At 35.3% G+C, this 13,996-nt stretch overlaps 1 protein-coding gene and 1 pseudogene across 1 annotated transcript in view; both read right to left on the reverse strand.

Annotated features, from left to right (window-relative positions):
• Nucleotides 1–13,996, reverse strand: part of LOC105293752 (protein kinase C-binding protein NELL1-like) — a 282,706-nt gene that overhangs the window by 65,864 nt on the left and 202,846 nt on the right. The gene's annotated exons all lie outside the window — the stretch shown is intronic.
• On the reverse strand, nt 8,511–8,626 carry LOC111741336 (annotated as a pseudogene).

The following is a 13,996-nucleotide window of genomic DNA, read 5'->3' on the forward strand; positions in this document are numbered from 1 at the left end:
TGCCACCTTTAAATGAGGCATGGACTCTCCACTGCAGAGCAGTGCACACCTGGCTCACTTTACTCATGCTCGACAGGTGTAGACATCTGAGTTTGTGACACCTGCCGGAAGTGGCTGCTCTCATGTTGACAAGGGCAACAAAATCTCTAAACTTTTTGTATGGTGCATCTCTGATATTATAAATATTCTTAGTATATCACCCCTATATAGGCATTTTTATATACCTAATATACACAAAAGTTAAAACTAAAAATCATAAGGTAAATTTGAATTTAAATTAACAATATTACATTATTTATTCATTTCGGAAAAATCTTTGCTCTCCAATGTAGTATTTTTAATATGTGTGCAATGATGAAATATGTGTAGTGGATTCTGAAAATCTTGCTTTTAACCTTGTACCATTTTATATACCAACTGACGTTGACAGGTCAATTGTTTGCAATTAAATCATTTACAATTAAAGACTAGTGAAGTTTCATGTCCCAATTTTTGATAATAACTAATATAAAAAGAAATTTGAATGTTTCAATATCAATCAACTTGTGTGCCCAGTCCTGGGGCGCACGAGAAGCGCTACAGGAAGAGGTGAATGTCCCATCACCACTCTTACTCACCAGGGACAATAAAATCAGTTCAGACATTCAGACAGTTCTGGAATCAGCCAGAACCAAGCTCAAACTTGGGCTCTTCCTCTTACTGGTTATAGAACCAGCTATTATCTGCTTCAGTCCATGGGACTAAACTGCCTGCCAATCGATTGTTGATCTCAGATTTCAGAGCCCATGCCTGAGTGCAGGTAACTTTTACCTTTTAAAATCTTATTACCTCATTCTATGTTAGCTTACTTAACAACATGATTATCTCGGATGGACTCAGAGTCTTGAGCATCTCTTTATGAAAGCTTGATATTTTTTAAATTTCCTCTTTTTCACAGCCTCCACTCTCTGTTTATATATATACATATGTATATGTATATAATAAATGTATATATGAAACAGCTTCCTATCAATGGAATAGTAAATGACTGAGTCATCATAATCTTGCGTAAGTTTTTTTTCCAGATATCTAGCCACCAATGCTCTACACACACACACACACACACACACACACACACACGCACACGCACACTATGTTCACTAAGGAATGACTTATTTGCAAAAGCAAAAGACAAGCTTCATGTTATTTTTAGAAAAAAAAGATAATATTCTTATTAATTAATTAATGAGAATGCTCTCTGGCTTCTCTTCCCATTACTCAAGTATTATTTTATAGGCATTAATTTTTCCTGTGGTTTTGACCACAGTTCACTGAGTAAAACGGTGATGGCGGGAAGAGGATACAGATGAGAACCTAATTGAACAGCAGGGACAGACTGATTGGTGTTGGCAAACACCTCTGCCAAACCCCCGATGGGGCTGCCTGGGGTCCCAGACTGTAGCTGATTGTTGTCTTACCATTTGAGAATAAATTTGATGTCCAATCACCTTGAATGTTTAGTTTGATTAGGCAAATCGGTACCACCCCACCTTCTTACTCCAAAATGACCAAATATTTTTTAATTTATAACCCACCAACAATGTACTGAGCATTAGCTATGCATCGGCAACGTGCTCAGGAGTTCAAGGCAGCGGATCTGGTGAAGTAGAATGAAGGTGAGCTTCGTTGGTTTATACTTGTTGCCAGTATTTTTTTTTCCATGATCATGTACCTTCTATTTTCAGATGGTTTGGGGTTGAATTCATACATCTTCTCTTTCCTCACTGTGGTTTTGGATTCCTCTTCCTCATCTACCTCATCTTTAAAACAGACATAATAATTTTTGCCTTGAGACTTATTGTGACTATTAAATAAGAGGTTTACTACTATCTGTAATATATGAATAAAAATGTTGGTTTCCTTTTACCCTACTGCTTTATTACCAGGGGTACAAAGTGAAATAAGACTGGTTCCTGCCTTTCAAGAGTTAATATTCCTTGAAGACGACAAGTACATTTATACCTAAAATATAAGACAATAATATAATATAGTTATAAGTCAAATGTGGTAAGTACAAAATCAAAGCTACAATGTCATCCTCTCTCACAGTAAAATCCTGGGATGGCATATTTCTGATAACATGAATTCCAAAATAATGTGATTTCTGGGTAGAAATGAGCTCTCATTCTCTGTCTAGCCCTCATTCTCAAATAGAGGTGAAATAAAGTGCTTATCTTTTGGGGAGACAGACAAGAAGGCTGGCAGAAAAGAGGTGGCGGCCCTGTTTCAGGAATGAGAACAGGTTCCATGTGCCCAATATTCTTGTAGCTCCATCTTCTGGAATTTCAACCAAGTGGGTACCAACTTACTAGGACATTTTTGGAACAGCTGCAAGTTCCAGCCAAGGCAAGGAACTAGAAGCATCCTCAATGTGATATTGAGGTCTGAGGACAATCACCACTAGGTGGCACCAAATAGCAGCAAGGCCAGGATGGATGTAGATCCTGGAGCTGGCTCACCTGGGTAGGCTCCTTCCAGCCATTTCTTCAGCCTTGTTATAAAGTATCTTCACATTTCACACAATTTAATACTTTAGACATACTTTATTCAATACACGAGTTTTAATGCATTTGGGTTGTAGTAGAAGTTTTGAACTCAATTACAATTCCCTATAAGATCTAGACCTTCCTTACTCTTTTTCTCATTTCATACCACTCTCCCCTTAGCTCACTGCACTCCGGACACTATAGGTTTCTCAAATTCATCATCTGTCTTAGAGATTTTGTACTAGCTGTTTCCTGTACCTATAATGTTCTTAATATAGACAACCTGCTCCTTCTATTATTTAGGTATCAGCTAAAATGCTACCATCTCAAAGAATCCTTCCTTGACCATCATTTTGAAGTAGCTTCACCTCTCTAGACTCGCCCTACTCCATAACCCTGTTTCTCCTCTTGATAGTATTAGTCAGATTTGACATGAACTAGTACGTAAGTTTGTACATTGTCTCTTTTCCTCTGCTAAAATATAAGCTCATCAGGGCGGGGACTTTTCTGTATTGCTTACCACCACATCCCCACAGCATTCTACATAGTTGTTGGTGAGAATGGCAGGCTCCGTGGGGGGCTTCTTTAGATCACTATCTGGGCCCTATGAGGGCAAATAGAGTAAGCCAAGTAGTAACTCTAGAGGAAAATAAAAATAGGAAAGCTGTAGGAAACTAGGCTGGGTTGGAAGAAGTAAGAAATTATTCCAGTGAATACATTTACTGGACTATTTAGGAAATAACATCTTCATAATAACAGTGGTAATGACAACAAATAGCATACTCTGAGTGCTTACTCTGCCAAGCACTCTTCTAAGTACTTGACAGGTGTTAGCTCATTTAATCCTCTCAAAAACCTGATGGTATAGATATTATCCCTATTTTACAGATGAGAATGCAAAGTCTCAAGAGAAGTTATACAATTTGACCAAGATCGCACAGCTAGAAAATGGAGATGAGCTATAAACCATAGTCATCTGTTTCCATGAACTAAAACTATTATTTCACATCAAATCATGACAATATCAAACACCATAAAACTTACTCTTATAAGAAAAAGAAAAAATACTGAAGGCAGTCTTAGCCAGGAGAGATGTATAAAAGTGTCTAATCAACAAGAAGTTCACATAATAAAGAGGAAGATCACATGCAGGGTGGTCAAAAGAACAATAAATAGAAGGTAAAAGGGTTTGGGGAGTAAGTAAGGAACTCCTGAGAGAGTTCAAGAGCTCAGTTTGGAAAACAAGTGCTGATGGCACAAGTATATCTTTTCATGCTCCAGGAATTCATACCACCACTTAAACACATTCTGCCAGGCTGAACTGTGACATTTTGGCACATTGGACAAGAGCAAATGCATTGCAATTTGTACCCTTGAATTATTTCTAGGTTTGGCCCTTAATACATGCTCACATTTTATCTTTGAAATATGTGCCAAACAGAGATTGTGTGAAAAGGGAAAGATTGACACCAAGAAAAAATGATTAGATTGAACTTCCCATTATGTTTCTACATAATTCATGTAAAGGGCAGAAATGGGAATTTGACCAGTTCTCCTTTAAAAAAAAAATGCTTTACAAATTCTATAGAGCATATCTAAATTGCATTTGGATTCTGTGTTCCACTCCAGCATGGTTATTTATGGTGTTTATTGAATACAGCCACTATTCTCTGCCTCTCTGCACATTTATAAATACAACTTCTAAAAGGCATCCATTAAGGCTTATAATCTATAATTGGAAACAAGATGTGACCAGTCATGCATTCACTACTATTACAGAATCATGTAAAGTCCTACAGGGCTGGAGAGGTCTTGTCATTCAACACAAGAGCCCAAGATGTTAATTAGACCTCAGTCCCCAGACTTTCCAATGAGACTTTCAGTTCATGGGTTATCACTGTACATGCATTCCCTGCCTCTCCTAAGCGATCAAATCCAAGGATTAATGATATAATCTGTAGTGATAATCTTCAGCTGTTTTGGAATTAATCACCATGAAGGCAGTAAGAATACTAATAATCTTTACTGCTCACCTGTAAATGACAGATATGCTAAAGTAATCTAAACAATTATAAAGATAATGCAATAAAAGTACCAATATCCACCACTCAGTTGTAAAGGCAGATCATTACTAATGCAGTTGATGGCCCCTCTCTCTGCTCACCTGATCACATTTTCCTAAAATTAACCAGTACTCTGACTGTAGTTTTATCATTCCCTTGTATTTCTTAATGCACGAATCCCTAAACAATGTATAGGACTCTTTTGCATGTTTTAAATGATATAAATAGCATCAGGCTGCACAAATATTTTTGTAACTTGCCTTTTTACTCACATTGTTTTGACATTTACTCATATTGAGAGGAGTAAGCCTAATTTGTTCATTTTCCATGCTGTTATGTTATCCTCTCCTTGATGGAAATATAGTTCTCGGATTTTCTGCAATTATAATCACTGAAGCTAGGAGCATTTCTGTTGATGTGTTCTAGTGTACCTGTGCAAGAGTTTCTCAAGTACATTCCCACAAGCAAACTGTTAGGTCAGAGAATGTGTGCACAGTCATCTTTATGAAAGTATAAAACAATTTGCCAAAGTGCTTATATATTTACATAAATATATGCTCCAGCTAAAAGTGTGCAATTTTTCCTGTTTTCTCAATCATTCTCAACACATGGGATTGTCAAGTTTTGTTACCACAGTGGGTGTAAAATGCTATCTCACTGCCGTTTTATTTAGATTTTCTTGATTATTTTTGAAACAATATCTTTCCATATTCTTATTGATTTTTCTTATTTATCTGTTCATAATTTTGTCCACTTTGTTTTACTTTTTCATATAGATTTTAAAAAATTATTTATATATTCTACACAATACATTTTTTGGCAAATATCTGGTCTCCAGACATGTAGTTTACATTTTCACTTTTTGGAGGGATGGCTTCTTTGATGAATAGAAGTTAATTTCTGCTCATGTGAAATGATTTTCAATCTCTTCCTTTGCTGTGTTTTTTTAAAGAGCTTGTTTCTACTGATTCACCACTAAATTTGAGGCTTGTTATAGGTTTTAGTATAGATACTGTATCTTAGTTGCTAGGATTTTCTTTCTATAACACAGTAAATAAATTTTATTGAAAGCCTTTCTATTTAAGATGATTCTATGTTTTTCTCTTTGTATCATTTAACGGATTGAATTATATTGATATGTTAAGTACTGTTAAACCGTTCTTGAATTTCTAAGATAAAAGTAATCTGTTTGTGATATTTTTAAAAAACAATCTTTTTATGTTGTTTTCCTTATATTTGTTCTGAAAGGATCTTTTTTATATAAATGAAATTGAACTGTAATATTCCTTTATTAAATTGATTCTGACTAGTTTCGTAGCACACTTAAACCATCTATATTAAGTGAAATTGCAAAGTATTTTCCATTTTTTATTCTCTGAAATAGTTTGTAAAAATCAGTATTATGTTTCCTGGGAGTTCAATCAGCCTTGCTGTATAATATCTGTGTTTAGGTTTTAATATATACATGTATGGTTAGGTAAGAATGGAATTTTAACTAATTAAAAAAAATGGTATGTATCTACTCAACTTTTACATTTCTTCTTGACTTAGTTTTGATAAATTACATTATTCCAATAATATGTATATTTCATCATAGTTTTCGAGTATTAACATAAAAATTATTTAAGACATATTTGTTGTATCTGTACTTAAGTTTGCCTTTTTACTATTTGTGTTTTGTCTCTTTCTCCTTGACTAGTGCCACCAGAGTTTTGTTTCTATAATAAATCTTTTTCAAGGAATAACTTTAGCTTTTGATGATCCTCAATTTCATTTCTCATTTTACTTATTTTTGTTATCTTTATTTTTTCCCTTTGATTCACTCTGTTTGTTTCATTCTGTGGTTCTTTTTGCTAACTCATAAGTTGTATATTTAAATCATTAATTTTAGCCTTTTCTATTCTCACAAAAGATCTGAGGTACTTCAAAAAACCATTTAAATTGTATTCAACAATTTTAATCCCATATTTTAATTCCTGAAAGATCTATTGGGTTCTAATAATTCAATTTTGTGAAACCCTTGGGCATGTTATTTTATTGTTTATTATTTCTGACTCTCATTCATATTACTTAGAGATTTTGAATGGAAGATTATGTTCAATAGAGCTATACCTGTGGGAAGCTAGTAAGACCTGAGTTGGTGGTAAGTTCCTCCAGAAAGAACAAGCATTTGTTTCTGCCAGATGTCCCAGAAGGATAAATCTTTAAAAACACTTTAAGTTCATTTTTCAGATTCAGGTACTCCCAGCTCACCAAGTAATACAAATTCAAAATTTTTTTTCCTCGAATATGTTTTTTATATGAAAGATATTCAAAGAAGAAAAAATACATATTTAAAAAAACTGAAGATACATGTTCAGGATATGCCAGGCATTATGACCTGATGGAAAGAATTCTGCAGTCCTGAGTTTGAATCCATACTTTGGAAGAAGTATGACCTTGAACAAGTCTCTAACACTTGTAAGAGTGTGAGCCTAATTCTTTGTGTCTAAAGTATAGGGAATACATTACATGGATAGAGTGAAGATTACACACACATTGTTGGAACCCACCTAACAGAGGCCCTAGAAAATAATTTATGCTCAATATATGATGTGATAAGCCCTCTCTTTTTTCCTTCTATTTCTTTCTTGAGCAAGATGGAATGATAGCTCAGCACATGAAAGGACCCCTAGTCTATTGTCTATCCTAGAACTATGGAATCTATTCAACAAATACTTATTGACTTCTTCCATGCTAGGCAGTGAAGGATAGGGCTAATAGTAGAAAATATTAGAGTGGGTCTAACATCTAGCTGAAAGGGTTGAGAACTTAATGGACTCAAGTGCTAGACATTTTGAGATCATAATAATTACTATTCTGTGTGCTTTGCATATACTATACTCTTTAATCCCACCATCAACTGCATAAAATATTTGCCCCATTCCTGATGAGGAAAGGAAGTCAAATTACACAGTGAGAACTCTTTGAAGCTAGCTTAAAATCTAGCCCATTTCTCCAGATCATACTTCAAAAGTCTTAAATACTGGCTCTTACTGAGTACAAAGTCATTATTTTCTTAAGGGCCTTGGGACCAATTAGGACAGAAAGTCATAAACGTGGCATCCCAACCATGATTGAACACCATGACTTGGGCCAAGGGTGGACCTGTGAATTGTTGGGTAAATCAGGGGCATTATTTTGCTGAACAACAGCTGCCCTATGACTCTGCAATTCTGGATCACTATTATCAGGCTGCTTTAAGTGTTCTGAAAAATGTCATAATAAACTCATAAATTAGCAAGTGGCAGCCAATTGACAATTCTTAACAGGATAAAAAATCTAGCCCACTTTGGGTGCTGACCTTTCTTTAAAAAATCATTTTAAAATAGCACACTGAATTTTAAAAAATGTATTTTTAACACATGCACCAGCATGATTTTTAAAATTAGTTTTCAATCTGTCTTTTCATATTAGGATATTCATTTTACGTGACTCTGACATGCTGGTGACCCTGAACTAACCAGACGGTTTTGAGATTTTGATATAAGCACCTAGGGGAAAACTCAGAATTCCAACTGCCATTCAGTCATCAATCATTTACTAAAAAGTCACTATGAGTAAAACAAGGCACAGAGGTATATAGAGAAAAGACATGGTCACCCTACACCTGAGATTTCTAGTCTAGTGGAGAAGAAAGATACAAACAAATAATTACAATATTATAAATTTTAAGGTAGAAGGGATGATTAAGTTATTTTAAAAGAGAAGAAGAGGAGCTACCTATTGGATAGAGATGAGAATTAGAGAAATTACATAGGTGACAAATCTAAGCTGAGCCTTGAAAGGCAAGTAGAGTTGCACCTGATGGAGATAAAAGAACGTTACTGGCACAGGAAATACAATATGTATTTATTATTATTATTATAATTATTATTATTAATGCCTACAGCACCTGGTCTTCCTAGGTGGTCTCCCATCCAAGTACTAACTAGGCCCGACCCTGCTTAGCTTCCAAGATCAGATATCGGGCTTGTTCAGGGTGGCATGGCCATAGACCATGGCTCCACTGGGGTGTGAACCCAGGACCTTCTGCGTGTAAAGCAGACGTGCTAATCGCTACACTATGGAACTACGTCCAGAAATACCATATGTAAAAAAACCTAGTTACTATCACATAGACAGTGGGAAATCATCTAAAGGTTTTTTAGCAGGAATAAGACATAATCACATTTCTATTTTGGAAAGATCACTCTGGAGATATGTGTTTGCAAAGATTGGAGGAGGATTGGTTAGAAACTGGAAGATCATTTAGGTCTTAGAAGAGGGGTAGTCCTACAAGATGATATCTCAAAGCCAGTATAAGATTTTATTCCATTTACCAAGAAAATGTTTATAATTTTTAACATTCTTTATTATGGAAATTTTTAATTCTGAATCCCACCATATTGAAACAATCAAAGTAAGAGATCCCAAGGGTGACAGCCACAGAGTCTGCAGAAAGAAGACATTTAAGAATGGAATCCGTAGTATCTGGTGACAGCCTGAGGATAAAACAAGAGTGAGAAGCTGAGCATCTTTGGAATCTCTGCTACAAGCTAGCGAGGGGATGAGTTAAAATAAATAAAAACTCATTGAAATTTAAGTTAGAGTAGTATATATCCTCTCTGGAAGCCAGAAGAAGAGCAGAAAAGTAACCAAACCTGCCTGACCAGGAGAAAGATAGGAATCAGCAATTCTGAAAACCAAGTTTCCCAAAGCCTATTTTAGGTACATTATGATAAGCATCAAGTTAATTGAGACAAGAATTACAAAGGCACCCTGCAAGTTTATTCAATTATGCACAAAAATTAGAGTCAGATGGTAGGAGAATCTGTTTAAGTAGAAGAAAGTAAACAGTGCCTTGTGATCAAAAGACATGACTTCCCACTGTTTACTCATCTCGCTGAGCTTCTGCCTCTACATCCAGTAACATGAAATAATAATCTCTGCATAGAGCTGTTGCGAGGAGCAAATACGATAATGGATGTGAATGCGCTTGTAAACTACAAAGCCTTTGACAAATATGAGGTATTATCTCAATGGTATTATCCCAATAAAAGTTAAATGCACTTGGGAAAAATCACCCTAGCTTCCAATTATTCTGTCAAAATATTTATTGGACAATTATGTGCCAGTCTGCTGCTCTAAGCCTTGGAGGACAAATAAGGTCCCTGCTCTCACAAAGCTCTCAAGGAATCAGCATTTTCACAATGAGAAAGAAAAGGCCACGAGTTATTAATTCAGTATGGCTTTGGCAAGAGCAAAAAAAACCCTGTTGAGGGTTCTTTCCTGGATTCAGCACTAGGCTGGGGACTCAAGACATGTCTCCTAGTGCTGTCAGTGTTAATTATATCAAAGTTGGAATCAAGGAAAAATTTGGAGGTAAGGAGGATTTGAAGAGCAATTGCTGGGTGTCAAAGAATAGAATCAAAGAGCAAAGTGTCACAGCCATAAAAGAAAATCTAAAATAAAGGATGAGATTAAGTGAAGTACTAGTATATGGAGAGTCAGAGAAATGAGGCACCATATGAATTAGACATCATTTGCAGGGTCTATCTGACTGAGAATAGCTTTTACATGACTAGATTTACATTCAACTGTAAGTTGAGAAGCAATGCAAATGTTATCTGTTCCCTGAGAGCCCAAGAGAGAGGACCTAGGCACAGTAAGGGACTAACCCCAGCCTTGTAATAAACACACCATAGTTTGCCTGGCCAGACTTTTCCTCTAACTCTCCAGACAGATGTGGAGCTGTCCTGTGGGCTGCAAAGGTCATCCTTGGTGTTGAGGAATCCTCCTGTGCTGTCTAGAGTAGTGCGGTCCACAAGAAATAGAACATAAGCCATATGTAAAATTTTCAATTTTCTAGAATCCACCCAAGAGAAATTAAAGAGTTTAAAGAGTTAAATTAATTTTGATACTGTACTTTAACTCAAATATCTAAAATATTATCATTTCAACATGTAATATATATAAAACATTTATTGATAAGATACTTAGAAACATCATAAATCAACAGTCACTACAACAATGACAATAATCTCTTAAAAGGATGCAGCAGTTAAAGTCAAATGTAGTCCTACCAAAACAAAATTGTATTAAAAAAAATATTTTATGTTGTTTCAGTTTTAAAATTGTAAACAAATTTGAATTAATTCAAATAGAAAAGTAGGTCACTCACTGCACTAGCCATATTTCAAATGCTCAATAACTACATGTGGCTTGTGGCTACCATTTTGGACAGCACAGGTCTAGAGTTCAGAAAGAGTATGAGAACTTCAAGAGAAATTAAAGATCCTCAGATTGAGTCTCTAGTTTACATACGCTTATGATGAGGGAAGAAGGAAACTGTACCAAGTATTGTGTTTTTGTATTGGCAGATGTAATGTATATCATTAAACTTTAAAATCACAGTAAAGAGAATTATTATTCCCATTTTAGGTGAGATAGGAGGACTTACCTAAGTCCTCCTTATAGGTAAGTCCTATGTAGACAGGAGGACTTACCTAAGACACATGGCAAAAGTCTGATAGAACAGGACTCGAACTTAGAATTTCTGATTCTGTTACTGAGAAAAATATTTCCTTATTTGATTTTTGTCCTTTTTTTTCTGCATTAACATAGGTATATCCATGTGTTTTGATCCTACATCTCAACCGATATGTGGTTGATATGGTGGAGTTTCAACTTACTCTTTGAAAAAATGGCAAAAACTTGTGCCTCTATGCATACTTATTCCTGTTTCTTTCAATTTCCTACTTATCATTCAAGATAAACTGTGTTCTCTCTTTGAGAACAAAGCACAGAAAAGGAATTATTCTATAAACATTATAAATAGCAGCCAGCTTTCTAAGAACCTACTTGAGCAAGAAAACCATGTATATGTGCTGTATCAATTTTATTCTTTCCTTGTGTAGTCACATTGTGGGTATATAACCAGAAAGGACTACTGTGATTTATTTGCTTCCCTTAAGAATTCTAAAGCCCAAAACTTTCTGAAGGGCAATAAACCATAATAAAGACTGTGAAAAACAAGATACTAACAAGGAGCAGATATATTTTTGGCATAACTCCCTTCAAAATCAAATTGAAAAAGATTCTCATGAATCAGGCTGCAGAAACACCAGGAGTGTTCAGCTTCCCCAGGGCTATGTGGTAGATGTCGATGATAATAGAGTTGCCTGTATCAAAGAAAGTCCCAAACAATTGGGATAAGAATAAATGCAATAACCAGTTTTTAAAGCAAACTTGTACTTTCTGAAGTATTTTGCAATGAAAAGATTATGGGTTTTGGAGCCAGAAGGTCTTAATCGACTCTTGCCACTTCCTTGTCATGTGGTCTCTCTATTCTTCAATTTTTCCATCTAACCCAGTGCCAGACAATCTACAGAAGTCCCTCAATCAAGACTAGTTGGCTACTAATCCAGGGTAGCATCCTCTTACTCTCTTCTGATAATTCTTATTCACCCCTCTATTCTCTGTGAATTTTGACCATACCATGTCCTATCTCCATAACTGATAATATTTTCAACTGATAATAAATCAACGCAGTAGCACCTGTAGGAAATTTGTCACCTGTAAATCATCAGAGGCCACCACTATCTGCTTTCTAAGACTCCAACAAATTCTTTCCTGGGAGACAGTTGGCAACATGCATGAGTCAAGGACAGAGGATTTCAAAGCTATGGTCACTGTTTGCCAAAGACAAAAGGCAAATGTTAACTAAGGACACACAGAGGAGAACTCTGACTTCATAAAATCATTGGCTGGAAAATAATAAGCTTTAAATATTTTTTGCCTTTTATGACAGATTTGTAATATTTAGAATAGATGGGATAAACCAGTTTAAATCTCAATAATGCACATATTATTACTTATAGTCGATTACACATTTTTTTGTCCAGGTCATTACTAATGACTCAAATAATGAGGTTTCCTGCTACTTTGCTCACATCGTACTCATGCGATATGCTGATGAGGTTAAATACTAGTTGTGACAATATTCTCCACGTTAGTAAATACCAAGAAAAAGCAACCTCTACAATGTAACATTGCTAATGTGAGATTTTAAACACAGTATCCAAGAAGTGTGAGACAAATTCTAGAAAACACCTGGTAACATGTGAGAAAATTATACCACTAACACAGCAATTTCCCAGTAGAAAATCACACATCTTTAGTTGTTTTTCAGACTGAATAAGGATAAAAAAATCATAGGGAAATAAATCTCTATTGAATTGTCAACTCAGAGACACAGAAACGTTCTATTCCACTGAAAAGTTTTTGAGGTATCTTTAGCAGTAAAAAACTCACTGAGATCTCACACACACACACACACACACACACTTTTGAATATCTATAGTTTATGCATGTTGGCAAAGTCCTGTTTACTTTCAGGGACTATTTACATTAAAATATTATTCCATGGCAATAATCATAGACAGTAAACAGTATAAAACACATCTTCTACAAACATCAGGAGTATTTTGGGGCCAAACAGTGTAATCTATAGGAGCATAAGTAAGAACTCTCATGACAGATGAAATCCCATATTCTAACTGGTATCAAAAGTGCTGTGTTTCTTATTAAGTAGTCATAGCTAACCAGGCTAGTGTTATTTTTTGGTGAAATAGATGTTATTAAAAGGAAGTTAATTTTTTATGTGATGCTGATATTATCTGTTTTTTAATTGATTTTTCCCCAATATTAAAATATCATGATATAAAATTTGGAATAGATGATTCTAGAAAGACAGACGCCTACACATATCCTTTTGCCTTTCTCTCTCAACTCCAACTACCTATGTCTTCTCCTGAGGAAAGTAGGGTTGGTTATGGCAACCAGACAGGTCCTAGAAGATGTCATCAAGTGATGCCAGTCCCAGTTTAAATTGCTGACGTATCTTCTCTGCTCCTGTTCTAAGGTGAAAATGTAATTAGATTGGTGTTGGCTAGCCCTGGGGTAAAGAAGGGAACACAATGGCTCCCGGAAATCTTCATATTTAAGGGTCCTTGGACCCATGAGGTTTTATTAGAGTTATGCAAACGTTTCTGGAAGCACCTGTTATTTCCTGTTCCTGAGAATCATGAGAGAGCTGAGTTGGAAGACTAAATCTTTCTACCTTGAAGCTAGGAGAATGTTAATCTTTATAGTAGAGTTGACCAACATCGTTTTTAAAAGTTGTTAAAAAATAGCATGAGAATATTACACTGACCAAGTAAGATTTATTCAAAGAATGAGAAAAAAATGGTTCAACATCATTAATAAAACAATCAACATGATGCTTGATATCATTATAGGAGAAAAATCAATAGAAATGGCCTTTTATAACTTGCTTTTTTCCAGTGAAAATTATACTTAAAAGATTCATCCATGTTGTTGGAAATA

Source organism: Pteropus vampyrus, unplaced genomic scaffold, assembly GCF_000151845.1.
Source record: "Pteropus vampyrus isolate Shadow unplaced genomic scaffold, Pvam_2.0 Scaffold76, whole genome shotgun sequence".
NCBI classification, from domain to species: Eukaryota; Metazoa; Chordata; class Mammalia; order Chiroptera; family Pteropodidae; genus Pteropus; species Pteropus vampyrus.